This window comes from Eumetopias jubatus, unplaced genomic scaffold (genome assembly GCF_037043125.1).
Source record: "Eumetopias jubatus isolate StellerSeaLion01/CBP00866 unplaced genomic scaffold, mEumJub1_p1.0 scaffold_9, whole genome shotgun sequence".
Lineage (NCBI taxonomy): Eukaryota > Metazoa > Chordata > Mammalia > Carnivora > Otariidae > Eumetopias > Eumetopias jubatus.
Window position 1 is genome coordinate 32,685,521 of NW_028274815.1, and position 21,172 is coordinate 32,706,692.

A 21,172-nucleotide genomic window follows, 5' to 3' on the forward strand; every position below is an offset into this window, starting at 1 on the left:
TCTGAAGTGGGGATGGAAAAGGACAAAAGGAACAGTGACAGAATGGTTTCCCTGTCACTCACCCCAGTCTCACACTCTTCCTAAGAAGTAATTCATTAGTACTTTGTATACAGAGGGGGAAAGAAAACCAAAATGACTTGTTCCAAGACATAAGCTAGTGTCTTTCTTACTGATAAATTTCCCCAAACCCTCTTAAGCCAGACTCTGCTTTCTCTTTCATGCCACTGCACTTGCAAAGTTGCCAAACATCTTTCCAACTGAAACAAAGGGCAGCATTCTCAACATTATCAGCCTGGCATCAGGCTGTTGGGACTCTTTGGGCTAAGAGAATGCCTTGAGGAGCTGGGGAGAGAGTGGCATGATCCTGTTCTGCCATCATGGCTCAGGGAACTAGGAATTATTTGTCCATAATTATTTATTCAAATCGTCCTGATAGCTTACAACTTCATTTGACAGTCTGGGAAATGTTCTGCTCAATTGGCTGGAAATGTCCTCAGAAGTCCTTAGGCCTATTGAATCCTGGGCTGTGATCTAGAGATGTATACACAAGTAGATATGAAAGATGATTATTGTTCAGAGTTGTCATAGTACAGCGACTGACCCTCCGGATAAAGGCAATGGAAGCCAGGCAATATTTGACATCAAAGATCTCCTATGGAGAGCCAAGAATTCCACCAGAGAATGTTCAAAGACTTATGAGATTTTTCTTGCTTAATTGCATACCTCAAAATAAGGTATTATTGGAGACAGACTGAGGACATCAGATCAAAAATGCTAGCATTTCTCTAAGAAAAATATCTGAGTGAGGCGCCATCCATTCACGATGGTGGGAGAACTGGACCTAGCATCAGACCATTTTGGAATCTCAGTTCTGCTACTTTTAGAAGAGTATTTTGGATGAGACATTGGTTCCACTATTATAACTGCTTTGTCCTACCAAAATGAAGGACAGGGGCGCCTGGATGGCTCAGTCAGTTGGGTGTTTGACTCTTGGTTTTGGCTTAGGTCGTGATCTCAGGGTTGTGGGATTGGCCCTGGGTCAGGCTCCAGCTCTGTGGGGAGTCTGCTTCTCTTCCTTCCCCTCTCCCTCTACCCGTCCCCCTGCATGAGTGTTTTCTTTCTCATACACACACACACTCTCTCTCTCAAGTGGATGGATAGATCTTTAAAAAAAAAAAAAGTGAAGGACATAAAGTGCAAAAGTACCAGAATCCCTTTCTAGCACCTAAATTAATTAAGATTCATTAGTTTGTTGGCAGTAAAGGCCCTGAAAAAATAGGAGAGAGAGAGACAAAACTCCAAAGAAAGAACATGGTTCCAAAAAGGTCTAGAGAATAATAGCATGGAAGTGGCAATTGTAGCTGGAGTGCCCAGATTGTGGTATCCGGTTGACCATGGAGTAGCAGGAGGTAAATGGCATAGTCAAAATCATGGCAGGGTGCTCAAAGAGAAATGAAAGGGGTCTCTCAGGAAGATTCCATCTACTACTAAATTTTGTCTACTACACTTTGCCCTGCTTAGCATACTTACTTAGGCAGTAGGAGGAATACTAGTGGCAGATAGGGAAAAGTATGCTATTGGTGGGGGTGGGAATGAACAACAGGTATATTTATAGCTAGTTGATACTATGCTGAAGGTATCTATATCACAGCCCTGTTGAGGAAGGAGATCCCAGACTTGCTGCCAAGTTTCATCATGGAACATATGGACCTTATGATATCAGGTTCAGTGATCTTGGTCCAGCTGCAAGAATAACTTATGCATGAATTAATAACAGAAACAAGTAAAGCTATTGGCTGAGGACCAGGTGGATGGCAACCTCTCTGCCCCTTGATACCTGTCTGGTGTTTATAGGGCTGGTCTGATTAATTTGGGCAAATCTGTCTCTGGGCTCCTAAACCCCCAATTCCAGAGGCTTAAGGCACCTGTTCCATTCATCTTGCTCTGGGTCTGTTTCTGACGACCGGTTCTAAGTACAGTCTAAGACTGGTCAGAGCCTTAATGCTGTGGTGGGAATATAGGCAAGATATCTGTGTTACTATGTTGTCATAGCATAGAATGGAAGAACAGAGATGAGCTTTTTAATTTACCAAGTCCAAGAGAAGGGTCAGGTTCAGAGAGGGGTTTTGACTTACCCAAGATCACCTGAAAGAGTGTCTGGCGGAATTGGGAACTTTCCAAAAAGGAATTAAAAATGAGCAGGGTGAGCATATTTATTACCTTTCACCATCAGGTGGAGTTTGTGCACTAAACTGTTACTATTAAAAAGGGAATAAATTTCTTCCACATGTTTCAAGGTTTAACTCACTGAGCAAAGACCATATTGCCAATATGCAATTTTACAGAAGGTATGGCAGAAAGGCACTTATTTTATTAGTTTAATGCAGCACTAGATTTCAGGGAAATACCATTTTATTTTGGAGGGACAGTGATGGCTGTTTATGCACAGCAAATTCCTGGGCCCTGAAATATTGCTTTGTACTTCCCGGCTGTCTTTCTGGGCTGCCTGTGACTCACAGTATAAGAATCCTTTCATTATTCTGAAAGTAGCAGGCTAGTGGCTGTAGTTTTTCTTTTGTCTTTCCATTTCTCTCATAGGGTGTTATTTTTCCATGTTGGAAGTGTTCTTTTCCATTAGGGTCTCCCATTCCATGCAGCCCTTGGAGGTGTAGACCCAGGGTGTGTTTCTTTGTCCCGGAACAGGGTAGCTGTTCCTCTGATGTCTGAGAGGGAGCTCCAGCCTTACTCCCAGTCCTCAGCTAAGATGGGGCCATGAGGGAAAATGAACTAGGGCTAGCCTGCACCCTGTTTGTGGCTTTTATTAGCTAACCTTTGGCTTTTTTTTCTTTGATAAAGTCCATTGGGGTTCATCTTTACTTTTTGGTTTTTCTTTTCTCACTAATGATCCATTTTGAGATGCTGTCCTTTTAACCAAGAAGATATAGCTCTCTGGTAAATCAGACTTCCCATTGTTGACAAAAGGGGCCAGACCCTTACTTTCTCCCTTCCTCATGTGTCTTCCTCTCCTAGGCCAGTCACCTTCACACGGAGAACTTGATTGGTTCTCAGGAGACATTCTTTCTCTGGGCGAGTCGAGTGTTCTTGCCCTTGCTGAGCGACCATGGTGCCCCAGGTGTGTGGTCACCGATGATGTTCCTCATCAAGGGCAGTGTGGCTGGGGGATGCCATCTATCTGGTGTATGACCAGGAGTTGCTGGTCATACACAAGAGCCAGACTGTCCTTCAGAAGGCTGAGGAGGTAGTCCCTTCAGCCATGTACTACCAGTTCAGCCAGTCTGAAGATACCCCAGCTCCCAGTTCCTCCAAAGTTTAACTCACATCCTTGACACCTGGAATTCAGGCAACATTACGGTGATGTCAGCTCCATCGGTGGCCCCCTCCAAGGCCCTCGAGTACTCCAAGGAGGGCTGGGAATACCTGAAGGAGCAAACCGAGTAGCCTGTCAGAGAAGGCCACCTGTCCCAGTCAGAAACAGGGGCGGGGGTGCCATAGACCTGGAGACTCCGGACTGGGACTGGGACTCCACTCCAAGGGCAGCTCCCAGCCTTGCCGACCCAATAAAGGACTTTGGAGGTGCAAAAAAAAAAAGAAAGAAAGAAAATACTTACTGAGGGTCTGCCTTAAGTAGCTGACAAACTTTCCAGTTTACCTGGGGCTGTCCAGGTTTTAGAACTTAAAGTCCTATGGTACAAGAAACCTTCAGTTTTGGGAAAACTCAGAGAGCTGGTCACCCTAAGCCTAAGTGGAGCACTGTCTAGGAGCTTGGTATATAACTGGCCATCAGCTTCTCAGGTACTCCGTAAAGCTGAGAGGTTTCAGATTCTTACAGAGGAAAGCATGACATGGTGGAAAAGCATTTAACTAGAACTGAGGACCTTGGGCCCTCGTCCTGGTTTGACTGCAAAAGAGGCAGAGCTCAAGGGCAGATCACTGAACTTCAGTTTCCTTCCTCCAGAAGAGTAAAAACATTGCATTTTGTGTTTGATTTTTTGCAACCCAGATTCTACAATTTGATTTCTAAAGGAGTGTGATGAACCAATTCACACTAATTCATATTCCTAGATACAAGGCAATAGGTAATAAGGTTTTGTTGACACGTGCTGATGATGCTAACATTTACAAAGTCCTTATTCTGTGCCAGACACATCCATTATTTTACTTCATCCTCACAACTTTTTAAAAAAAGAAAAGCTGTGGATCAAAGATCAGAACCTGGGAGGTCCGGTTCCCAAGCCCAAACTTGACCTGTTGCTCTCACTGGCTAGGGATGAGTCAACAATTGAAATGGACAGGCTAATTGTTTCCTCTCAAAGGACTGGCAAAAGGAAACAGTGGCTATTTGGAATGAGATCTTCCCATTCTGGGCTGCTAAAGGTTATGGTCCCCAAAAACAGAGCCTGGTATTTGAGAAATTAGTGTCCCTAGCTCATAGCCAGGCCCCTCCCTACTCTTTAAGACTAGACAGAGGGTGGTAAAACCAATTGAGAATTAGAGCAGCCCCCACCCCCACTCCTCCTTTCCTATTTTTGGAGGCTTTAGGATAGTTCTACTCCCTACAGGCTCGGTGGAGCACTTTGAGTGCCGTTAGCAAGGCTCAGAGGGGCGCACTGTCAACTGCTCCCACTGTCTCTTACAGTTGGTCTGGAAATGATTCCATTTAGATCAGGCTTGCCTAAAACTGTGTGTACAGGGCGGGGGGGCGGGGAGCAATGTAGGAAGATCCTTACTAGGCACGCTTCTTCCCTTTCTTTAGAAAGGATGATTTGAAATACAGACCAAGTTAAGTCTGTGGGGTCACATTCACAGCAGCCGGCAGAGTTATACTTAATTAAACTACTGTGATTGCTTTATTCATACGTTTCACTTGCCCCATTCCCTTCCTCTGACTCCTTACAGAGGCAGTGCTATTTCCTTGGTGGGGGTGGGGTGGGGATTAAATGCTGTGAGTCTTTAAGACCAACCCTAATTAACAACACTTATTTTACTGTGATTGTCTATGTGCAAGTATGCAGAAGTAAATTTATATTCTGAGAATATGACTGCTTTGGACTGAAAAAAATGCCATTATGGGGCATTGACAGTTCCTCGGAACTCACCATCCTCTGTTCTAAATTCCTCAACGAGTCTCGAAGCACCAGGGCTGAGGCAGGAAAGGAAAACAAAGGCTGAAAGCTATGGCCAACTGAGCTGCCAGCCACCAGCACGATCATCCAAAAACCCAGCTCTGGCCCACTTTCTCTCCTGCCGCAAACCCTGGGACAGGTCTTCTGCCTGCTGGGTCAAGGTGAACTCCTTAGGCAGGCACAGACATTCCACAATCTGGCTCCATCTCTCTCCAGCCCGTCCCCCTGCACTTACCACTGCATGCCCAGGCTCCAGTCTTAGTCACCCCCATCATTCTTTCCACAGTGCTAGGCCTTTTTTCATAAATGATTCCTTTTTCCTTTAATGTCTTCCAGACCCACCACACCCCTGCTCCAGGTGAATTCCTCTCATGCTTTTAGTTGAAGACCAAGGCTCACCTCTTCTGCAAAGCCTGCCTGGACTCCCCTCCCCCCCCACCGCCTCCCCGCCCCGGCAGAGTAAGTCTCCCCCTTTCTTGTGTGCCCATATTATTTTGTACATTTTGATCTGGGCATTTATTAAGGACAATCTTTATTGGCATTGCTGTCTCCTCCATCAGACTGCGTCTTATTTATCGGTGTTATCCCCTTCCAATTGCAGAGTCTGGCATAACGTTGCACGTAGGAAGTACTTAATAGATGCTTACTGAATGAGTATGTTATGGCTGTTATGATTCTGTCGGTTCATATTTATTGTGTGTTTACTATGGGCAGAGTGTCATGTAGGTGCTGTACATGCATGTGTTTTAAGAGAGAGGGAGAGATAAAAATCTGAATGATATGGGTCACGGACCTTCAAGAAACATAATATCCTCTGTGAGACAAGGAGTTAAAAAGCAAAGTTGAAGAAGCACTGCAGACAGGTGCATGGTTCTGACATCGTAGAGGAATAGCCGTTGGATCGGGGCTGGGGTGGGGAGGAGTGGAGTATGAAAGGACATTGACAGAGAATTAGTAGAGGAATGGGGGCATCCAGGCTGAGGGAAGAGTATGAGCAAAGGCATGAAGAGAAGTTCATAGTGATTTCCTGGGAATAAAGGGCCTGAGAGTTCGGCTCTCACCATAACTATGGGGACTGCACACTTTTAAAAAATCTGAAATAAATCCCATTAATATCAATAAATGTATTTTCCTTAATTGCCTAGATTTGCATTCTTCAAGCAGGAGTGGTGATTAATCATTTCCAAATTGCTCAAGGATATGAAGCAGGGTGCTCAAAAGTCTTTAGCAGCAGGAAATGCTTGTTGCAAATAAACTGTTTACAATTTACTTTGTGAGCATCATTTCTGTTGGGACTGTGCAGCAGATAACAGTAGCAGTGGGTGTGAGCCCAGTCCTAATGGAAGCCCAAAGAAAATGTTCATAGCCATTTCTTGTTGCAAAGTTTTAATGGGCTTGGCTACAGTTCTAGAGACTTTCAACATAGAGTCAGAAAACACGAAGTTGGTTAATACTTTACAGCTGACGTGGAAGAGTTGGAATAATATCACAGAAACATGTGGGCTTTGGGGGTAGGCTGCTCAGGTTCAGTTCTCAGCCCTGTGGTTTATGAGTCATGAAACCTTGACAAACGACGTCAGCTTCGATTCCCTCATCTGTTACACAGGAACGGTAACAGCACCTTCCTCACAGGCCTGTTAGAAAGGACACGGTGGGTATAAAGCTCTTACCACAGTCCCTGCCATAGATCAAGCACTCGACAGATGTTCAATATGATTATTGCTGTTATTATCTACCACTTGGGGTATGTGATGCTGTTTGGCTTCCTGTGAAAGACTCTGAGATTTTTAAATCCATATTTTAGTGAGAATATGTCTATTACATGAGCATCAGGTGTATCGATCATAGTGGGCCTCTATCCTTAAGGGTGAGCTATAGACTTCCTCCAGGTCATTGTTATCGGCCATGGAATTGTCTGTGGGGTGAGGGAATGAAAACAATGCAGGAGCGGGGGTTGAATCTGACCCTGAGGATTGAGTTCAAGGGTCAGATAACATCTGAGAAGGCAGAGGGCATGGGGAAGCCCTCAGTCACAGGAACCCAGAACCAACCAAGGTTCTCTCACTTGGCTTCTCACCCCAACACTGTGTCTCACTCAACCAATCTCTTACCAGACAAGTAAAGAGCATCAAAGTGTCAAGGACCAAAGTGGTGTGAATATTTTCCCACCTCTGTTCCCCCTTTGTTCTTCAGAAGTTTATTTCTGCTTTTTTGGTTCTGTTTTCTGGGGTAATTTTCTAGATCTTGATTTGACTGCCAGTAGAATTAGGTTTCCATCCTCTTGAATCTTTAGCATTTTTTTTTTTTTTTAACTCTTAAAGACTCACTCCTGTTGAGGAGGCAAGGAACATATTCCTTAAATGTGAGCGTGATGGACCGAATGTTTATGTCCCTCCAAAATGTTTATGTTGAAACCCTAATCCCGGCGTGATGGTATCTGAAGGTAGAGCCTTTGGGAGGTGACCAGGTCATGAGGATGGAGCCCTCAGGAATGGGATTAGTGGCCTTTTAAGAAGAGCCCAGAGAGCTAGCTAGCTTTCTTCTCTGCCGTGTGATGAGGCAATAAGAAGTGAGCCATCTGAGACCAGGAAGAGCACCTCTCCCAGGACGTCGCCATGCTGGCACCCTGATCTCAGACTTCCAGCCTCCAGAGCTGTGAGCAATCAATTTCTGTTGTTGATAAGCCACTCAGTCTATAGTATTTTGTTACACTTGCCCAAACTGACTAGGCAGTAGGGTCTGTAGAGCCTTTCCTCTCAGAGGAGAACATGTTCTGTTCACCTCCTCATCTTGCCTCTGTTCCCAAAGCTTAGGTGAGCAGCAAAGCTGAGCTGTCCCCCTGAGAATCCATCATTTACTCTCTAGGGACTTGACCTGTTCCTAGTGAATCTCAAAAGAAATGCCATGCAGCAGCCCTTTGAAATGAAATGCTTTTCTATTGAACCAGAAAATAATCACATCCTCCCATTTACTCTTTAGGGTACAAATTGATCTGACTTGATTTGTCTGAGAGCCAGAACCGCAGGCAAATAGACACCGGAGAAATCAACCAATCTTTTAAGCCAGCCAATAATTGTTCCTCCTGTCGGCTGGCTAAATGACTTGTATCTGGAGGAGATGCTCAGAATGAACCAGAATGCCCGAGGTGACGGAAACAGAGACCATTCCAAAGTGGGCTCTAACCGAGTAAGTGTTTCTTCGTGTCTTACAAGGGCTTGGCTTTGTGTTTCCAACCTCTCGGCCCTCTTATCCTGTCTCCTAGGGCTAATGTCATTGGACAGCAACCAAAGGCGATGATGCATGTATATAAGAGCAAGGAAAAATAGTTGGTATGAGGATGAGAAGAGATGAGGAGTAGGGTTTAATCTGAGCGTACCTTTTCTTGTACCTTGATCATTATTAGCAAACCCAGGAAGTTCCTTTAGTATCAGAGCAGAGGGGATGAAATCCCTTTGCTGGTAAGCTGTTATCTTAAAAAAAAAAAAAAAAAGGAAAGAGTTTAAATAGATTAGGAAACTGTGAAAAAGAATGTAACTGATATTCATGTACTAACTACCGAGATTTGCCGTTTTGCCATATTAGCTTTGGTTCCCCACCTTCTTTCCTTCCTTCTTCCCTACCTCTCTCCTTTCCTTCTTTAGAAATAAAACATAGCAGCGTAGCCAAATCTGCGTATTTCCACTCCACTGTGTTATTCCTTTCTCTTTCTTTCCAGAGAGAACTGTTACTACAACACTAGAATTTATCTTTCTTGTTCATCAAAATTACTTTCACTGTGTAGAATATATACAGAAAGAATATGTAGTGCTCTTTGGGGGTGAGCTTTTAATATTAACTCTTGTGGTTTTCCTGTAAGTATCCTTGTAAAATTTTTTTTACATTTGACATCATATTGCAATTTATCCATGCTGATATCAGTAGGTCTAGTTCAATTATTTTACAGTGGCATTGTATTGCTTTCCAAATTTATTTTATTCTCCTCTATTGATAAACATACTTTTCCCTACTACACACAATGCTATGATACATATTCCTGTTGAGGTGTCTTCAGACCCAGGTATGAGATTTTCTCTCTAGAGTATATAACCTAAGAGTGGAGTCGTGGGGTAACAAGGTAAGCTTTTCTTCAATATCATTAGCTATTAGCAAATTGTTGAACCGGGCACTTAAAAACAGTTTGTATGGGGATGCCTGGGTGGCTCAGTCAGTTAAGTGTCTGCCTTCAGCTCAGGTCATGATCCCAGGGTCTTGGGATCGAGTCCCACATTGGGCTCCTTGCTCAGCAGGGAGCTGCTTCTCCCTCTCCTTCTGCCTACTACTCCCCCTGCTTGTGCTCTCTCTCTCTCTGACAAAAAAATAAACAAATAAATCTTAAAAAAAAAAAACAGTTTGTATGGCATTTTCCTAGTGGTTAGACTAAAAAGGAATAAACTGTAGGAAATCAATACAACAAGACGTAACAAAAACCCGTTGAATCGAGCCAATTAGTTTGTCCTCTGTAACCTGGTCCATGATATATATGGTCATATTTCCCTTCTTGAAATAAGAATATAATGCAATCTGTATCCTACTCGAGGTAAAACAGTGCTTGGATTAGCATATATATATATACACATATTCTTTCTGTATCTATATATGATATCTCTATATGTTCTACCATAAATAGACAATAGGCAAGTGGCTGGATAAGAAGTCCTAACTTACCCCTCTGAGCTCCAAACTTTCATTCCATAACTTTATTTTCAAACTTAGTTGAAATATATACCCAGCTTGGGAAATTAGCTTCATTTTTCACATAACCTAAAACACCTGTAGAAAACCAGCTCTTGAAAAAGGAAGGATGTACAAAGCACCTAGGTGAGATCAGAACATCTGGTGCAGGTCATGGGAATCTCTGACAATCAGGAAGAGAAACTGAAAAAGATCTTAATTTCATTGTGTAACCAGCCTGGGAGTCCATGTTCAGACACATTCCCATTGATGCTAAAGATGAGCCTCATCTGCTCATGCTGGACCTCCTCTCCTTCTCCCCAGAAGCTCCCCTTGTTATCTCAAGGAGGTCCCCCAAGAGTTGGCATATCTTGGCCGCTCATTTTGTGCGTCAACGCCTTTATCAGGGGCCTTATCCCTGTGTTGGATGGTTGGGCTCTCAGTGAGAATGGGACCCTAGTATGTACATCTATGGATGTCTTCCCTTCTGAGGAAGCCAAAGCTGCTTTTTCTGCATGCTGGAGTTGGGGCAGGGTGAGAAAGGGAGGAGAGACCCTGTCCCCAGCTCTGTCTCCTGGGCTCTAAGGCACTGTGTGTGTGCCTAGATTTCCTCAAGTTCTTCCTTCAGCTTCTGGCACCATTCCTTTTTTTTTTTTTTTTTTTGAGATTCAAAATTAGTCCTTTGTGATGGGTTTGAAGTCAGGGTGCAGAGAACACTACCCCATCCTTGCCATTGTCACCTTGCTTTCCCCTCGCTTCTCCGAGGCACCCCATGGCAGCACTCTAAATCTCAAAGCCCGCAAGCATAGCACTTCATGGCAGTGCGGAGATGGGACTTTCTAGTATATTGAAACATATCTAATCTTTGCTGCAGCTCAAGCAAGACACTCTGTTCAATATCAGCATCACTAAAGATCTGAAGAGGCCTTTGGTGGGGGGACATTCATTGTTTCTCTCACATGGTAGATCGGCAACAAAAGCATGTGCAGAAACCAGACTTGTGAATGGAGAACAGAGCTGTAGATACACAGCAGAACAAGCTTGATTGGCACTTAATCAACTCCCTCCCGCCCTCCCCCTGCCCAACATTACTTAAAATACAGAATCACATTTGAAGAGTCTTTAGATGATCTATTCCGGCATCCCACTTATTTCAGTTACCTACTATTGTATAACAAACCATCTCAAAACATAGTGACTTAGATTTGATCATACTCAACAACTATTCACTATTAAAAAGATCCTGCTAATTAAAAACAAAAATGAAGTTTTTTAATCTAATAGGAGCTACCTACAAAAAGAATGTAGTGACTTAAAACAAGAGTGATTTATTATTTCCCACACTTCCAGGTTGGCTGTGTGGCTCTTCTGCTGTTTTCACCTGGGCTCACTTATGTGGCTGTATTGAACTAGGGGACCAACATGGCCTTGCTCATGTTCTGGCAGATGGTCCTGGCTGTGGGCTGCACTGCCTCATGTTTCTCCAAGCAGCCTCCCCTCCTAGTGGGCTAGACTGGGTTCCTTACATGGTGTTCAGTGTTTCAAGAGGGAGGAAGTTCCAAGGCTTCTTGAGGACTGGGCTCTAGAACTCTTCTGCCACATTCGATTGATGAAAACAAGATGCAGGGCCAGCCCAGAGTCAAGGCAGAGGAGCAGACTTTACCCCATGAGGAGAGTTGTTGCACAATATTGTGGCCATAGTTTTTGGTTGACTACATCACTCAGTCCTTGCCATGGCATCTCTGCTATTGTTCATCTTGAATAAGATTAGTGAAGGGGTCCTTATTTCTTCCTGGGGCAACCTGCTTCATAAAGACCACCCAGAGCCTTCTCCTTTTAGATGAATCCCCTTTTGGTTCAAAATAAGCATCAGGGTCCCATGCTTCTTTAGGTGGTATGGGGGAAACAAAACATTTATTGGGATGAGTAAAAGGAAATTCACATTTAGGACACATGGATGGAATAACTTTTTTGTCTAAGTTCTATTTGAGCTAGGTGTGCCTCTTGTGGGAAACAACCTCATTCTGAAGGGCTAAACTGGGCCAGTGTGGGGCTGAGGGAAATAAAACTGATGAGCTGACAGGGGCTGTACCTGGCTTGGTCTTGAAAGGAGAAGGATAAAGGGGGCCCTTGAGGATTCTAGGTTGTTTGGCTTAGTTCCCTAGAGCAAGGCAACAGATCATTTAGTTGGGGAGAAAGTCCTAGTCAGGAACAAAGTGTACCCAGGGCTATATATCTCTTAGGAAATTAAGTATCGTCATAAGTAGTTCCATGGCATGAAGACGCAGGAGAGGCAAGAGGATGCCGACCTGGTTTTGGTCTAGTGCCTCGTTACTCGTAGTGTGTGCGCTGGGCCACCAGGAGAATCTTGGGCCCACCCTAAAACTACTGAATCAGAATCTGCATTTTAGCAAGATCACCAATGAACACATATGCTCATTAAAGTTTGAGAAGCCTTGGCCTAGGGAGCCTTCCTTATACCATTAAATCCTATCCCATGGGAGGCCCCACGTAAAGCTGGTCTCACTGCCAAAAAGGAACTATGCTGGGTATGACCCAAGGCTTTCTGGGAACAGAGGGGGTCCAGTCTCACAATCTGTGGCCCCCTTCTCTAACCCATTGAAACTCTACTGGAAGCCATGAACCCTTTCCCCAGAATGGACATGGATATACACCTGGAATTTCATCACATTTCATGACTCTGAAGCCTTGGTCTGGGGAGCCAAGGTCAAGAGCTCATGCTCTGCAGCCCGTCAGGACAGGTAGTTATTGTGAGCAGGTCCTGATCTGGTTTGAGTACTACTGGCAGAAGGGATGGAACCATGCAGGGATAGGTCATGCAGAGTTCTCACCAAAGTGGAAAGTGACTAACTCGAAAAGCAAAGGACAGGCGCCAAGTGTTTACAGAGCTAAAGAAACTGTGTTTATAACACATAGTTTGCCAAGGAGGTGATAGTGAACAGATGTGTCATTTGCAATTATTCCTAAAGATGTTAATTATGCAAATGGAATCTCTGATTAGGGTTCTAAAAAAAGAACCCCATATATTATGGGGTGTTAGATGTGCACAATCAAGCGTGCTTGCTGACTGTGCCTCCAGGTAATCACTGTTGGTGCCAGACTCATCACCTGGGGCGCATGTTTTAAATGTACCACCCTGAGAGCCAGAGAGGGGCTCTGGAAGCGCTTTCCACCTGCAGAAGGTGAAAACTGGAAGTGATCTTTGTGATCACAGAGTACAGCTCTGTCCTTGTAAAGAGGCAGAAACTGAGGCTCAGAGAAATTATGTGACTTGTCACTAGTAGAGGGAGGATAAGAGCTCCTGTCTTTTACATCATCAATTTGTTTTTCCTTGCCTTATTGCGTCAACAAGGACGTATGTCAATGATCAATTTTTGCATCAGAGTCTACTCTGTGAAGTGAGGATCAAGGGAATGATGTGAACAAAATATCTCCTTAATCCACTCAAGGTATGCATGTAAGTATGTGCGTAGGGAGAAGAAAGTGAGTAACTAGAATAACTGGGGGGTTTGTAGTCTAAGCCGTGCTGTTTGATAGAGGAACCACTAGTCATCTGTGACTATTGAAGTCAAAATTAAAATAAAATTGAATAACATTTGAAATTTAGTTGCAGTAGTCACATTTCAAATGCTCAGTAGCTACTTGTGGCTAGTGCCTTCCATACTGGATGATGCAGAACATTTCCCTTACTGCAGAAAGTCCTATTTGGGGCAGGGCTTTCTAGAGTCTCGTATCAGATTTTCTGAGTCTCAATCCCAGTCCTGCCACTTAGAGGAAAAGCTTCTGTGCCTTATTTAATGGTTCCCAACCTCAGTTTCCTCATCGGTAGGATGGGCACAAGCCTCAGTGCCTCAGTGGTTGGCGGTGAAGAGTATGAATGTAAAGGAGACAATGTGCGTCAAATGCTTAGCAAAAAGAAGCTTGGACTTAGTAAGCACCACATAAATGCTGTTATTATCCTCATGAAGCATCTCGGCATCCTGCTTAAGCCTGTGTTTGGGGCGTCTGGCTGGCTCAGTCCCTAGAGCACGTGAACCACCAGAGTGCTGGGAACAAGGAGAAGACAATGTGGTATGATTTGTGGGAAGTAGTGGAGGGCAGCAGTGAAGATCACCTCACTTGGTAAAGTTGTCAGTGTCCGGCCCCACAAAGCCAGGTGTGGCAGAGACATCCATCAGTCTGTGAGGCTGGTTGCGGACGCCTCACCTCCTCATGTCCTCATGTCCGTTGTGCTAAGTGCGTGCCTGCTTGTCCACAAGAGGGAGGCAAGGGAAAGGAGAGAAAGCAATCCCAAAAGTCCAGCTGGCAGCTCTGGTCAGAGGTTTGCTGTGGAGGAAGATGAAATTCCTGATTCAAATAAGACTGCCTTTTATGAAGGCTAGCAGGGCTCAGGTGCGTTTTCCTTGAACCGCTTACTTCTGTAGAGAGGATTCCCCCCCCCCCCCCCCGCCCCAGGCTGTCCCTTACCTGGGAAATCCTACCTCATGGCCTCTCCGGAGGGCTAGGACCATTTTCACACCTGGCGAAAGGCCGTGTCAACTTCCCAGCAACCCTCAAGACGGCTCCACGGTGCAGAACTCGGAAGGTGGGAGCGAGGTGGCAGCCGTCCAGGTAATTTAGCCACATGGCCCGCCCCTCCACAATATCAATCGTGCTGCCAAGGCTCATAAAGCATTGTGTTAGGCATTGTGAGAAGGTATTAAAAAATAATTCTCTTTGCCCCAAGAGAATTTTCATCTAATTCGGGAGCTGGTGAGCCAAGGGACAAAGGGGGCTTAGGGTGGCTGAAGAGAAAGAACATGGTAGTAGGATCTGCAGATGTATTTTATTCCCTGGTCTGCCATGTATTAACAGTGTGACTTGGGGCCAGTTCTCGCAGTTCTCCGGGCCTCCTCGCTCTCATCACGAACAAATGTAAGCTGAGGGGCTGTGTGATTGTAAAGTCCTCCATGGCTAGAACCCTGGGCTTCGAATGCAGATGTGGGGATGTGAATATGTATGCCATGAAGGAAGAGTCTCCCACTAGGGGTGAGATTTATCAGATGAAAGTATAGAATGTCCGGTTTCATATAAACAACCAATTTCTTAGTGCATGTCCCAAGCAATATTTGGGATGTTCTTTTTTTTTTTTAGATTTTATTTATTTATTTGTCAGAGAGAAAGAGAGAACATAAGCAGGGGGAGGGCAGACAGAGGGAGAGGGAGAAGCAGACTTCCCGCTGAGCAGGGAGCCCAATATGGGACTTGATCCCAGGATCCTGGGATCATAACCTGAGCCAAAGGCAGATGCTTAACCAACTGAGCCACCCAGGGTCCCTACTTGGGATGTTCTTATGCTGCAAGATTATTTGTTGTTTATCTGAAATGCAAATGCAAACTGGGCATCTGTATTTTATTTGGCAAACTGCCTTTCACCAAATATGTCTGTCCCCCTCACTGTGTAGGGGGTTGTTTCTGCCTTGCTCCATCCTCTTACTGGGACCCCCTTGGCCACTGAGTGACAAGAATAGCTGTGACTAAGGCAAGGCCTTTGGCTTCTCCTTAGGCTTTCACTGGCTGGACACAAGAGCTAAGGGCTCTCTTCCCCTCCCTTTCTCTTGAGCAGGGGAAGCAGCAGGAAACACCCTCTTTTCCCACTGCCCACTGAAGATCTCAGCCCTTCCGACGGCTGAGGGTGAACTTGCTGTCAGTTCTGAGGGCTCGTTCATCATGGGCATGCTGAAGGCTCAGGCCCCGACGTATGGATTCAGGATGGGAGCAGAGGTCCCATTTGTTCTAAAGTTTAGCCTTTTTTTTCCTCTAATCTAGCTTTTACCAGTGAACTCTGCATTTAGGGTATTATTGGGGGCTTGGTGGCTTAATAATAAGCTGATACTTTCTTTCCAACTGGGTCAGTACATTTCTATGTTTTCCTATTTGACCTAAAAGGGAGGAGATTTGAGACTTAGGTCCCAAGCCTCTTACATCATTGTTGTGTCTATGAATCAGACTTATTGGCCCACTTAGATCCAGCCTCATTGATGGGGAAAAAGCAAAAGTGGAAATGGATGGCACGTGACATCATTAGGCTGGGGTGGGAGGAAGGGATCAGATCTAGGTCATCCTGGTATCTGTCTTCTTTACTTGTAGAAATGACCTGAGAACTTTATGTTGAAAATAGCAGCTTGCTGCATGAAAGAAGGTGGGGAGGGCTTTACGCTGGTTACCCAGCCCTGATGTTTCTGGTTACAGATGTTTACATGAGATGGTTATCAGAAGGTACCTCTTGAGATCGTTTGCCATGGAGGCTGTTGTTTTAGCAGTGGGATTTTCGTAGCTCAGGCTCTTATTTCTTGCCTGGACCTTTGCCAGTGAAACTGCATGCTTCCTATACTTGGTTTTCTTAAACACCGATCTGATGATGTCAGTACATTGCCTGAATCTTACTCTTTTCTACAGAGGCAAGTCCTATCTCCTTAGCAGGGTACACAGACCCTTCCCAGGCTGCTCTGACACTCTTCGAATTTCAGCTTTTCTCCAGCTACCACGTCCTGCACCCAGGCACTCTGGGGTGTAGCCCAGTTCAACTGGTAGCTGTCTCCTAAACATTCTCTTTTACATCTCCAAATCTTCGCACGTTTTTGGCCCTTCTACTTCTAATGCCCTGCCTCTGCACTCTCTGGTCAATGTTGTCTTTTGAGAAATAACTCAAATCAGCTCTCCAAAGCCATCTCTAATTTCCCTCTCCCCGGACAAATATCTGTTTCCCTTCCTCTGTGGTCTCAGACTCTACCGTGTTGCATTGTAACCTTTGGGCTGCCAGGTGTCTATTTCTCCCGCTTGCCTAGGAATTCCATGAGGGCAAATGTCTTGTACCATCCATCTGTCTATCCCCCTTCAATGTCACATGCCTCTCCTATTTCCCCATATGTGACAGTACCTGTCACAGAGGGGGCATTCAAGAAATAATTGTTGCATGCATAAGGACAATAGAATATGGCCCACAGAGCTGATGTTTAGATTGTTTTAATTGTATGATGTGTGTGAATTGTCAGACCAAATAAATCTTCGGGGTAGAAATGACTGCATTGAAATGTTAGTATAGGAACATACTGCAGTCCATAAAAATCCAATAGATACTGTAATTTAAATGAGAGATATTAAATCTTTATCTCAAGGCACAAATCTCATGCCACAGCATGAAACACTTGTAATAGACTAACATTAGCATTAGTATAAGCATTCAGTAATCCTTCTTTCTTTGGGGCAGAAAAAGCCGATTTGGTACTAAACTACATCTCGTCAATATCTACATTGTGACTATGACTTATGGAAGGGTTTTTTTTTTTTCTTTGTCATGTGAGATTCAATGGATCGGCAAGATATCTGTTGGTAAGTACCTTGTGAGAGGCTGTGAGACTGATCCCAGAGTGGGGGGTATTTATTTGCTACTTTGCCTAAATGAAATTTGGAGTGACACCTCTTCTAACACTTTATTTCCTTCAGTACACACTGGGCATAAATTTAGCTCTCAAAGTCTGAAGATCTTCAGGGGAAAAAAACCACAAAGTTAGAAGCACTCCAGAGAAAGAGCACTGAGCTTGGAGTCAAGATTCTAGTCCCAACTCTGTTACTTACCGGATGACAGAAGGCAGGGAGGGCTTTACGCTGGTTACCCAGCCATGATAATTCTGGTTTATATGAGATGGTTATTAGAGATCCTTTGCCAGTGTGGCGGATACAGCAATAAGTGTGGTCCTGAGGAAGTGGACACAACCTCTGAGGGCCTCAGTTTCCCACTCTTTATAACAAGGAGATTCTATGAGGGATCTCTGAAGATGTTTCTCTGTTCTGTCATTTTGATCCTATGTGGTCCTCTGCAGGGACAGATTGATAATGAACTTAATGAAGCTTAAGTTTCAGGGATCTTTGCTTACATAGTTCCTTGCAAAAGCCCCAGGAGGGGCTCATCAACATGGCCATATATTTTTGTAAAGTTTCAAAAGTAAGATATTTTGACTGAAATTGGTTAAAGTGGCTGCCTCTTTCTACCCCCGCTTCATTACAATTCCCTAGGTGTTGGGGGACCTTGAAGTGACTGCAGGAGTTTTTTGGATCTAGATAAAAGGAAACTGAGTCGGGGATATGCTGATTTTGAGTTTAATGGTATGTCTTTATGGAGCCCATAGTTACACTGCTGTTTACCATCCTCATGTAGGTATGGTTTCCAGGAATATTTCTACCACCTACTGTGGCATGAAGATGCATAGCCACACACGGTGTCATGGAATGCAGTGATCCTACAACACTTGGCACTGGAAGCATTTGGGGAGTGGGAGGGAAACATGAAATGTGCAGAGCCAGAAGGTAGTCTGTTGAAAATTCTTCCAATCTTCAAACATGTAAAGGTAAATGGAGGATTCGGTTCTCAGTGATGCCTAAAAAAAGAAAGAAAGGAAATATTCTTCCATCAAGAACATACTCAGTAATGCAGCATATACCATTATAAACACACTGTTTTCTCTTTTTCTTTTATTATAAGTGCTCAAAATAGAATTTACCAGAAGGCCTGTGTCTGTAGGAGCAAAAACCTTTAATAGTACTACAAATAGTATGTCTGTGATGTTGCAGGTTTTATGCATCTCAAAATAAGACTTAGCATATCTGAGTCATCTTGTCTAGATGAATTCTGCTGGTTTCAGATGACGTAGCATGTAATATTGATACAATGCATTAAAAATACCTGAAGAAGCAAAGGTTCTAGTGACAGAGCTCCTATATTCATCAGCAAGGCAATTGATGTAGTAGAAGAGTAATTTGATTATTCTATTATGTAGCTCAGTATAGTGTAGATACAATTTAAAAATGTATTTGACATACTCTTGTGGCTGTCTTAATTTCAGATTAATTTTGTATCAATTTTCGGAATGGTTGATTATACTAAAATTCAAGTATGAAGGGAAGAATGTATCCTATTGGAAACTGAAAATCTAGACTAAAAGGAAGAACACTAGCAGAAACTTCAAACTGTTTATTTTATCACAACAGAAGCTAAAAATTATGATGGTCAAAACCATAAAGACAAGGGGCGCTGGCTGGCTCAGTCGGAGGAGCATGAGACTCTTGATCTTGGGGTCGTGAGTTTGAGCCCCACGTCGGGTGCAGAGATTACTAAAATAAGTAAATAATCTTTAAAAAATCACGAAGACAAGAAACAGGAACATGATATAGCAAAGAAAGTATAGATAAAATAACAGAAGAAGGGAACTTATGTGACATGGACATTCCAGGGCAAGGGACAGCAAAGCAGAAGGAAATGAAAGTAATGGTCCACACAAGGACAGGGGTTACAAAAAGGTTAATGAGTATCATTGACGGAAAGGGTATTTAAACTTAGCAACTGCACAAGAAACCTGAAATGCCATGATTCTTCTAGTTCACAGCTGAAGGAAACTGGATAGAGTTTATCCCAGATTTAACAAAACTCCAAAAATTTGACATGACGTTGAACAAGTTGGAAGTTGAGAAAAACGTTTCTAAATGATCAATAATAAAAAATTTTTTTCTTTCTTTTTTTTAAAAAAAGATTATTTATTTATTTATTTGACAGAGGGAGACACAACGAGAGAGGGAACACAATTAGGGGGAGTGGGAGAGGGAGAAGCAGGCTTCCTGCCCAGCAGGGAGCCCGACGTGGGGCTCTATCCCAGGACCCTGGGATCATGACCTGAGCCTAAGGCAGATGCTTAACGACTGAGCCACCCAGGTGTCCCCCCCAAAAAATTTCTTGTAGACTGAGTTATCTTTTTCCTCTCTCTGTAGATAGAAAGATGATAGGGAAAATTGTCATATAATGAGATGGCTAACAATTTAGAAAAATATTATAGATGTGTGTTATCAGTTCACTGGTAAACATGTTTTGTCATTTCCCGCCCTGGATTTTGTGATGTTTGTGATATTTTCAGATCTTGGAAATTAGTAGTTTATTATGATTTATTCCTTCGTTGTAAATAAATATTCAGTTTGTACTCAATTTTTATTTGTAATTTTGTATTCTCTTTTGGTAAAAAAAAAAAGGTTTCCCAAATGATATAAACTTTAGGTCCCACAAAATCTGCTCATCTGACAGCATCCTTTATAGAGCAGTACTTCTCAAACTTTAAAGTGCATGTGAATTCTGTGGGGAGCTTGTTAAAATGCAGCTTCTGAGAGTTTGCATTTCTAACAAGCTCCTGGGTGTGATCTAGGGAGCACACTCTGAGAATCAAAGATCTAGAACAGTGTTCTTATCTGGCTGAGCCAATCACTTGTGATGCTCTCAGAAAACACAGATGCCCAGGCCTCACCCCTACAGATTCTTAGAAGGTCTGGATTGGGGTCCTCTAGTTGTATTAAAACAAACAAACAAACAAAACACTCCACAAGGGGAGAAAGAGGCCCTTTCATCCACTCTTGGTGGGCATTCAAACTGATGCAACCATTTTGGAGGTTGATTAGGCAATATCTTCCTGGAAGAAACCAAAAAGAAGCGAGCTGAAAAGGCCACCTAGGAAAGGCAGTTTATAGATTTCCCACCCCAGGGTCACAAAGCAAAGTATGGGAGGCTGGGCTTTGGCTAAGAGCAATAGATATATGACTGGCACGGGGTACATTTTCTGTGATCTAGTAGTTTCACTCCTAGGAATGTATCCTAGTAATATTTATATGTATCAATATGTGTATAAGATTGTTCAATTCCATAATATTTGTAATAGGGAAAAAAGGGCAGCAACTTACCGCACATCAATAATTTATACAAATTATGGAATACCTGTACAATGGAACAATAGTTAAAATTAACTAAACAATTACTATGTGCCACACATTGTTCTAGGTTATTTATAAGTAGTCACTAAATTAGCCTTTACAACTATCATGTTTCCATTTTACAGAAGATGTGATTTGTATGTATTGATATGGAAAGCTGTCCAGGAATAAAAGAGGCACACAACATGTAGCCGAATATTAAGTGTAATATATTGTGCATTGCCAGGATAATACATTAACAACAAAGAGTGATACCTCCCCTTCTAATGCACACTCCCTGGGAGAGAAGTATTGAGGGAGCACAGAAATGAAAGGACATGCAGTTACATCAAACAAGCTGTTTTCATGCACTTTTGGTTAACTGGTAACACTTGCAGAAGAAGACACAATTAAAACGATCAGGTTGATTTGGTGTTTTAGAGTGCTCTATCAGTCCGTGGTCAAACAGGTAGGGCATTTTGGGTGATCGTGACATTAGGGATGATCGGAAGAACTGACCCATAGAGGTTCCT

General features: G+C 43.5%; 1 pseudogene; it reads left to right on the top strand.

Annotated features, from left to right (window-relative positions):
* The window catches only part of LOC114219609 (MICOS complex subunit MIC13 pseudogene), a 39,239-nt pseudogene extending 35,780 nt beyond the window's left edge, over positions 1-3,459 (top strand).
* The last annotated feature ends 17,713 nt before the right edge of the window (positions 3,460-21,172 follow it).